We start from the raw sequence: 10330 nt of genomic DNA, 5'->3' as shown, positions 1-10330 counted from the left end.
CACTCCTCCTTGCCATCACTGAAATCTGGCTCTCCCAAATGACCTGGTCTCCCCCGCTGTTCTCTCTAGAGGGGGCTCATCTTTTTCCCCAAGACTTTCTAGGACTGGGGGTGGATTTGAGTTCCTTCTTGCTCCTCAATGCTGCTTTCACATGATTCCACCTCCCTCTTCCTTCTCTTTCCCTTTCTTTGAAGCCCATATCATCCACCCAATCCAGATATTAGTCACAGTCATCTATCACCCCGCCACCACGCACCCCACTTCCAACTTTCTGAACCATTTGGATTCCCTTTCTCAGATTCCTTCTCTCTTTCTCCATCCCTTTATTGATCCTTGGGGACTTCAATATCCACATAGATGTTCCTGATGACCCTTCCGCTGCCCACTTTCTATCACTCCTCACCCACTCACCAACTTGGACACACGCCTGATCTCATCATTTCTAGCCACTGTAATGTCTTCACCTTCACCAACTCTGAAATCCCTCTTTTTGACCACGACCTCCTCACCTGCCTTCTTTCCCACACCCCTCCTCCCCGCCAATCTGTGCTGTTCCCTAACAGAGACCTCCGATTTTTGACCCCACCCCTGTCTCTGGGTGTCCCTCAGTTTTGGGTTCAGTTCAGTTCAGTTTTGGGTCACCTTTTATTCTCTTTTACCCACTCGCTTGGAGATTTCATTTGCTCCCACAACTTCAACCATCACCTCTGTGCAGATGATACCCAAATATACATCTCCAGGCTTGATCTCTCTGCCTCTCTGCAGTCTCACATTTCTTCCTGCCTTCAAGACATCTCTATTTAGATTTCCTTCCATCACCTCAAACTTAACATGCCAAAAACAGAACTCCTTATCTTTCCACCCCAACTCTGTCATCCTTCTAACTTTTCCATCACTTTCCATCCATCCAACTCTGTCCGCTAGTCTCAGCTCCACCACTTGTCTGCTGTGTGACCTTGGGCAAGTCATTTAACTTCTCTGTGCCTCAGTTACCTCATCTGTAAAACAGGGATTGAGAATGGGACAGGGACTGTGTCCAACCTGATTTGCTTGTATCCACCCCAGCACTTAGTACAGTGCCTGGCACATAGTAAGCACTTAACAAATGTCATAATTATTATAAGTAGCATTATCCCTCTTGTCTCACAGGCCCATAACCTTGGTGTTATCTTTGACTCCTATCTCTCATTCAACCCATATATTTAATCTATCGCTAAATCCTGTTGGTTCAAGCTTCTCCATTGCTGAAATACGCCCTTTCCTGTCCATCCAAATTGCTACCACCTTAATCCAAGCACGTATCCTTTCCCACCTCGATTATTGCATCAGCCTCCTTGCTGCTTGCTCTGCCTCTTGTCTCTCCCTACTCCAGCCCATATGTCACTACTCCACTGCCCCCAGATCCTTTTTCTACAAAAACATTCAGGCCATGTTTCCCCTCTCCTCAAGAATCTTTGCATCAAAGAGAAACTCCTTATCATCAGTTTTAAAGCAGTCAATTGCCTTGCCCCCTCCTACTTCACATCACTACTCTCTTACTACAACCCACCTGCATGCTTTGCTCCACAAATGCCAACCTACTCACTGTACTTTGATCTTGTCTATCTCACTGCTGACTTTCACTTATGTCCTGCCTCCAACCTGCAGCCCCCTCCCTTTTTATCCGACAGACAGTAACTCTCTCCACGTTCAAAGCCTTATTGAGGGCACATCTCCTCCAAGAGGCCTTCCCTGACTAAGCCCTCATTTCTTTATCTGCCGCTCCCTTCTGTGCCACCTTGTCTTGCTCCCCTTATTCACCTCCCCTACCCAGTCCCACAGCACTTAAGTAGATATCTGTAATTTATTTATTTATATTAATACCTGTCTCCCCCTCTAGACTGTAAGCTCATTGTGGGCAGGGAATGTGTCTGTTATATTGTTTTGTTGTACAAGCGCTTAGAAATTCCTCCACTTCTGAGCATTTACATTTTGTCTGCCATCCCTGATCACATCTACCAAATTTATTGTTTTGTAATCTCCTATGCACTTAGCACAGTGCCCCGGCATGGAAATTCCCAATGATTGGTCTGGATCATTTGACCAGAGACCAGAGACTGCTTGTGCCACTTCAATCTTCCTTTTCAAACTCATCTTGTCCAGGGTCAGAGCCCTTACCTCCTGAAGGGGGAAAAAGAGAGCACTGAGCTGCTGTCAGCTGAGGGGAGGGAGAGTCTCTAGCCAAGTCTGAGAGAGCCCCAAGTTTTGCTCCGCCTCTGCTGCAAGCAGTTTTCTGCTCCTCAGAGGACTAGCTATCTCACAAGACCTCAAGCACCTTCTGTTTCCATTCCTGATGAAAATATCCCACCGCAAAACTCTCTTTTCATCTGAAACCAGGAAACGCTTAGTCAAGGGCCTTGCCAAAAATGACCTCATATTTTCTGGGTATCCAGGGGTTGGCCAAGAATCCTAAAAGAAAATGACTGTTCGAGGAATTCTATTTTAGATTCAACTGGTTGTATGGGCATATGAGCAAATGGATTGCTCCTGTTAGAAAATTTGTATTTATGCATAATATTCAGCAGTTCTCAATAGAATGAAAGTTTTGTCCTTCATTAATTTCACATCTTTTCCAAGAGGCTTTCCCCAACTAAGCCCTCATTTCCTCTACTTCCTCTCCTTTCTGCATCTCCTTTGTGCTTGGATTCACACCCTTAATCACCCCACCCTTAGCCCCATGGCACTTTTATAATTTATTTATATTTATGAGTGCCTGGTTCCCCCTTGAGACTGTAAGTTCCTCGTGGGCAGGGAATGTTTCTACCAAACCTGTTACCTTTCACTCTCCCAAACACTTTATAAAGTGCTCTGCATACAGTAAGCGCTCAATAAATATAATTGATTGACTGCACATTAATAATAATAATAATAATAATAATAATAATAATGGCATTTATTAAGCCCTTACTATTCTAAGCACTGGGGATGTTACAAGGTGATCAGGTTGTCCCACGTGGGGTTCACATCCTTAATCCCCATTTTACAGGTGAGGTAACTGAGGCTCAGAGAAGTTAAGTGACTTGCCCAAGGTCACAGAGCAGACATTTGAGGGAGCTGGGATTAGAACCCATGACTTCTGACTCCCAAGCCTGTGCTCTTTCCACTGAGCCACACCGGTGTATTTACAGTGAGGGGAAGAAGAGTTTGGAAAGCTGTAGAGGTGAACTAAATTAGAGATAAGTACTTAAAGGATAGAGTACAACAATCAATCAATCAGTAGTATTTATTGAGAACTTACTATGTGCAGATCACTGTACTGAGGGCTTGGGAGAGTACAGTCCAACAGAATTAGCAGATACATTGCCTGCCCATAAGGGGCTTTCAGTCTAGATCAATTGATATGGACCAAAATGCTACAGATAGCTATGAGTACAAGTGTAAGGATATAGTCAGAAGATTATTAAGTGGGGAATGGAAAATTTTTCCATAATCAATGAATCTATCAATTGTATTTACTGAGTGCTTCTTGTGTGCAGCGTACTGTAGTAGGGGCTTGGAAGAGTACATTATAAGAGAGTTGGTAGACAAGTTTCCTGACCACAAGGAGCTTAAAATCTTGGAGGAAAATGCTTTGCACACGGTAAGTGCTCAATAAATATGATTGAACAAAAATGCAGTGGTTGTATCCTTACTTAACTCTGCATTAAGGAAAACTCATGTACTAGAGTTTTCCTCGTGAGCTCCTGGTGGGCAGAGATCATGTCTACTAACTTCATTCTCTTGCACTTGCCCAATCAATCAATGGTATTTATTGAAAATGTACTGTGTGCAGAGCAAACAGCTAGTACAATGTTCTGCACAGAGTAAGTGCTCAATAATCATTTCTTTTTTAATGGTACTTGATAAGCATGTACTATGGGCTGGACACTGTACTAAGCGCTGGTGCAGATTCGAGATTATCATGTAGGACACAGTCCCTGACCCACATGGGGTCATAGTCTAAATTGGAGGGAAGAATATTTGATTCCCATTGAACAGATGAGGAAGCACAGAAAAATTAGGTGACTTTCCCAAGGTCATCTCATATCTGGTGCCACACACAGTTGTTTCTTCCAACACTACCTTGGAAAAATGTTCTCTAGTTCCGAAGTTGCAATCTATCCAAAATGTGTAGGGAAAACTCTCACTGTAGTAGAACTGAATGTAATTGGGGAATACCTATTGGGAGATGTAGGATTTTGGGAAGACTTGAAAAGTGGCAAAAACTATGGTCTGGTCTAATTGAAAATAATAATTTCAGTATTTGTAAAGTGCTTACTATGAACCAAACACTGTGCTAAGACCTCAGGTTGATATAAGATAACCATATAGGACACAGAACTCAGAGACTTTGAAGAATAATAATGATACTAATGATGGTATTTGTTAACTGCTTACTATGTGTCAAGCACTGTTCTAAGTGCTGGAGTATATACAAGGTAATCAGGTTGTCCTACGTGGGGCTCACAGCCAGAAGCAGCGTGGCTCAGTGGAAAGAGCACGGGCTTGGGAATCAGAGGTCATGGGCCCTAATCCCGACTCTGCCACGTGTCTGCTGTGTGCCCTTGGGCAAGTCACTTAACTTTTCTGAGCCTCAGTTACCTCATCTGTAAAATGGGGATTAAGACTGTGAGCCCCACGTGGGACAACCTGATCACCTTGTATCCCCCCAGTGCTTAGAACAGTGCTTTGCACATAGTAAGTGCTTAACAAATGCCATCATTATTATTATTATTAATCCCCATTTTACAGATGAGATAACTGAGGCACAGAGAAGTGAAGTTACTTGCCCAAAGTCACACAGCTGATAAGTGGCAGAGCCGGAATTCAAACCCACAACTCCTGACTCCCAAGCCTGCACTCTTTCCATTAAGCAGAGTTTTATTCCCATTTTACAGATGAGGAAAGTGGAGCAAAGAGAGGTGAAGTGACCTACCTTAGGTCACCTAGCAGGTAAATGCTTCAGCTGGGACTAGAACCTGGGTCTCCCAACTCCCAGCCTTGTGCTTGTTTTACCAATAATAATAATAATGGCATTTATTAAGCGCTTATTATGTGCAAAGTACTTTTCTAAGTACTGGGGAGGTTACAAGGTGATCAGGTTGTCCCAAGGGGGCTCACAGTCTTAATCCCCATTTTACAAATGAGGTAACTGAGGCCCAGAGAAGTTAAGTGACTTGCCCAAAGTCACACAGCTGACAAGTGGCGGAGCAGGGATTTGAACCCATGACCTCAGACTCCAAAGCCCGGGCTCTTTCCATTGAGCCACGCTGCTTCTCAATCCCCACCCTCTCCCAGCATGAAGGGAGAGGGAGTTCAGGGAGGGGGAAGACATGTCTAAGGAGCCCGAGACTGGAGAGGTGAGCATTTGGGACAGTGAAAAGACTCACTTTAGACTGGCATAGAGAGACCTTTAGACCTGAAGACGAGAGCCCTGAGGGTGAGGCACAAAGACGTTAGGTGACTTGCCCAAGGTCACACAGCAGGCAAGTATCAGAGCCAGGTTTCAAACCAAGAGCCTCTAATTCCCAGGGCTTTGTTCTTTCCAATAGGCTACAATGCTTACAAGTTGACCGGACTTGGTCTAAGTTTGGCACACTCTGAGGTTGACAGTTGTGGTAGGGCATTTTTTCCTAATTATTCTGCTCTAATTAGCCCTAATTATTCAGAGAGGAAGTGTCCTCTCTGTTGGGCTCTGCCAAGTCCCTTCAGGGGTTAGGTTCCTAGGAACGTCCCTGGATCACCAGTCCGGGCTCTTAATTAACTGAAATAGTAGCTTAAACAGCACTTGACACTCCCCCAGAAAGTCAGAGAACAAATGTTTGGCGGTAATAACATCTTAGATTTATAAAGCACTTTCCTGTAGGGCTCAATGCAATTAAGGGGCCCCGGAAGCAACTCTCAATTCTTCGGGCACTGATTATTCAGTCCGTGGATTACCCAAACCCGCTCATTCTCCTCCACCTTCCTTTAGTTCCAAGCCTCCGCTCAATAAATGCTATTTACTACCTACTGCTACGACTTTGCCATATTAATGCTAGCTTTCAATCCAACAGAAGAGGGGGACGAGGGAAATTCAAATCAAGTCAGTGAGGTTCAGTGTTATCCACTCTCTCACTCCCTCTTTCCCTCCTCTGACCCCACTGTATTTCTCCCTCTTTTTTTCATGGTGTTTACTAAGCACTTACAATGTGCCCACACTGTTCTTAGCACTGGGGTAGGTACATGTTAATTAGGTTAGACACAGTCCCCATCCCGCATGGGGTTCACGGTCTAAATAGGAGGGAGACCAGGTATTTAATCCCCATATTACAGTCGAGGAAACTGAGGCCCAGAGAAGTAAAGTGACTCGCCCAAAGTCACATGGCAAACGATAGGCAGATTAGAACCCAGGCCCTCTGACTTCCAGGACTGTGCTCTTTCCACTAGGTCATTAATTAATTAATTAATTCGTTCATTCATTCATTCATTCATTCGTATTTATTGAGCACTTACTGTGTGCAGAGCACTGTACTAAGCGCTTGGGAAGTACAAGTTGGCAACATATAGAGACGGTCCCTACCCAACAATGGGCTGACAGTCTAGAAGGGGGAAACAGACAACAAAACAAAACATGTGGACAGGTGTCAAGTCATCAGAATAAATAGAAATATAGCTAAATGCACATCATTAACAAAATAAATAGAATACTTAATATGTACAAGTAAAATAGAGTAATAAATCTATACAAACATATATACAGGTGCTGTGGGGAGGGGAAGGAGGTAGGGCGGGTGGGATGGGGAGGAGGAGAGGAAAAAGGGGGCTCAGTCTGCTCCCTTCCTCTCCTACCCTTTATCAGGCTTTCAAGGACTTTAGTAATGGTTCTGCTCATCATGATATATTTCAGTTTTCTTCTGAGTTAATTTGACCACCACAGATAAAAGATGTTAAAGCAAATTTGGGGTGATTTCTGGTTTTAGTTAGCCACCACCAGCTTTACTGTTCCTTCCTCTCCATCCAAATATTTCTCTTAGCTTTATTTGACAACTGCATCCATCTCCTTGAAGACCACCCAGCCTCCAACTTATCACCCCTCCAGATGAGCTTTGCTTCCTGGATAATTTTCTTAAATCACTGTGCTGCATATGTCTCCTCTCTCCTCAAAAACCTCCAGTGGTTGCCCTTCTCTCTCCACATCAGTCAACTGATCAATGACATTTACTAAGTGCTTACCATGAGCAGAGCATTGTACTAGCGCTTGGGAAAGTACAACACGAGCAGTAACTCCTCACCATCAGTTTTAAGGAACTCAATCAGATCTCTTCCTCCTACTTAGCTTCATTCGTCTCCCGCTACACCCCATCTTAGTTCCTCTCATGCCAACCTACTCACTGTGCCTCTTCTCTCTTGCCACAAACCTCTTGGTCATATCCTTTTTCAAGCGATGGTATTCGTTAAGTATTTACTGTATGCCATTCATTCATTCATTCAATCGTATTTATGGAGTGTTTACCGTGTGCACAGCACTGTACTAAGCGCTTGGGAAGTACAAGTTGGCAACATATAGAGATGGTCCCTACCCAACAACAGGCTCACAGTCTAGAAGGGGGAGACAGACAACGAAACAAAACATGTGGACAGGTGTCAAGTCGTCAGAACAAATAGAATTAAAGCTAGATGCACATCATTAACAAAATAAATAGAACAGTAAATATGTACAAGCAAATGTACAGCAAATATGCCTGGCATGTATAAGTGCCAGGCACTGTACTGAGTGGTGGGGTAGATACAAAGTTGGACACAGAAGGGAGCAGAGTCTTAATCCCCATTTTGCAGATGAGATAACTGAGGCACAGAGAAGTGAAGTGACTTACCCATGGTCAAACAGCAGACAAGTGGCAGAGTCAGGATTAGAACCCAGGTCCTCTGACTCTATAATACTCTGACTCCATCTCTATATCCACTGGGCAACACTGCTTCCCTAACTTTTTTTGTTTCATGCAGAGATGTATCGACAACCATTGGAGTTTCTCAAGGAGTGGGGAAACGGGCACTGAATGTTTTCGTAGAAAAATGATGCGGGCAGCAGAGTGAAGTATGGACTGGGGTGGGGAGAGGCAGGAGGCTGGGAGGTCAGCAAGGAGGCTGATTTAGTAGTCATGGCAGGATAGGATAAGTGATTGGATTAACATGGTAGCCGTTTGGATGGAGAGGAAAGGGTGGATTTTAGCAATGTTGTGAAGGTGGAACCAACAGGATTTAATGATGGATTGACTAGGACAAGAGTATCAGCCCAGAAGAATCAGTCCAATTTTAGCAAAATTTGGGCTTTCATGTTGACCCCAGTGGAGGAGTTCCCTCTGGAAACGTCACTATTTCTAAAAATGCCCTGAGCCCAATGCTTTCATTCATTCACTCTTTCAATTGTATTGATTGAGTGCTTACTGTGTGCAGAGCACTGTACTAAGCGCTTGGAAAGTACAATTCAGCAACAAAGAGAGACAATCCCTGCCCACAATGGGTTCACAGTCTAGAAGTGGGGAGGCAGACTTCAAAACAAGTAAACAGGCATCAATAGCATCAATATAAATAAGTAGAATTATGGATATATATACACATCGAAACCAGTAAACAGGCATTAATATAACTAAATAGAATTATAGATATGTTTATATATACACAAAGGCTGTGGGGCAGGGAGGGAGCTAGAGCAGAGAGAGGGTTGGGGCGATGGGGAGGGAAGTTGGAGCTGAGGAAAAGGGGAGATCAGTCTGCTTATCAGATAAACAAGATCCTCCTGTATATATTGCATCAAATAACCTAATCTTTCACAGCATCATAACTTGCAGGTGTTTTAATGGCAAGTGCTTAATAATAAGCACATAATGAATGCCATAATTATATCATAATTGTAAAAGTGAAAAAAGAGACCACATAATTTACAAGCCAATTAGTTCTCCTATAACAAATGCATGAAAATCCTGTAATTGAGTGGGGAAAATGAAACAAAAAGGAGTGAGGAAATATTTGAGAATTTAAATGAGCAGTAATTGGAATCCCCGTGTAGGGGTCTCTCCCTACTCCAGTCCATACTCCACTCTGCTGCCCACATCATTTTTTTACACAATCGCTCATTTTTTTTACACATCCCCCACTCCTCAAGAAACTCCAGGGGCTGTCCTTCCACCTGCACATCAAACAAAAACTCCTCACCATTAGCTTTAAAGCCCTCCATCACCTTTCTCCCTCCTTCTTCACCTCGCTACTCTCCTACTACGACTCAGCCTGTAAACTTCACTCCCTTAGTGCTAACCTTCTCACGGTGCCTAGAAGTCATCTATCTCACCGCCGACCTCTCGCCCACGTCCTGGAACACCCTCCCTCCTCAAATCCGAGAGACACTTACTCTCCCCCCTTCAAAGTCTGATTGAAGGCACATCTCCTCCAAGAGGTCTTCCCTGACTAAGCCCCCCCTTTCCCCTTCTCCCACTCCCTTCTGCATCATCTGACTTGCTCCCTTTCTTCATCCCCCTCCCAGCCCCACAGCTCTTATATACATATCTGTAATTTATTTATTTCTATTAATGCCTATCTCCCCACCTCTAGACTGAAAGCTCATTTTGGGCAGGAAATGTGTCTGTTTATTGTTGTGCTGTACTCTCCCAAGCACTTAGTACAGTGCACTGCACACAATAAGCACTCAATAAATACAACTGAATAGTATTTATTAAGCACTGACTGTATGCAGAACACTGTACTAATTGCTGGGAGAAAGTACACAGTTGGGAATTAAACATATTCTGTGTCCTTTACTGGGCTGTTTAATGATAATGACTGGGAATTGGAAAGTTTCCTAAATCTTTTTTGGAAAAATGAAGGCATCATGTTTCAGTAGCTTACACAACCCGACCCTATTACTGCATGTATGACCAAGATCATGCCAAGGCACTGCTGTCTCATAAATTGGTAGCCAGAAATTCTAGATTTTAGAGCACACAAATACAATAGTCCTTCAACTGATCATGGAAGAATTCTTAAGATTGCTCTTGTCTGTAAACTCTTCCTCCAGACTGTAAGATCTTTGTGGACAGGGAATGTGACTACCAACACTGTTTTATTGTACTCTCCTAAGTGCTTGGTGCAGTGCTCTGCACACAGTAAGCACTTAATAAATATGATTAATTAATTAATTGACTGATTGAGAGCTGGTTTCCAAATTTGCACTGGTGAACAGCAATTTCATTGGGGAAATAAGGGGATACATTCCAACCCATCCATTAACTCCATTTGCTGATGGAATCAATATTTACGCTTTTTGGTGCTCATACGG

This window comes from Tachyglossus aculeatus, chromosome X5 (assembly GCF_015852505.1).
Source record: "Tachyglossus aculeatus isolate mTacAcu1 chromosome X5, mTacAcu1.pri, whole genome shotgun sequence".
In the NCBI taxonomy this organism is placed as follows: Eukaryota; Metazoa; Chordata; class Mammalia; order Monotremata; family Tachyglossidae; genus Tachyglossus; species Tachyglossus aculeatus.
Note: the sequence above shows the minus strand (reverse complement) of the source record.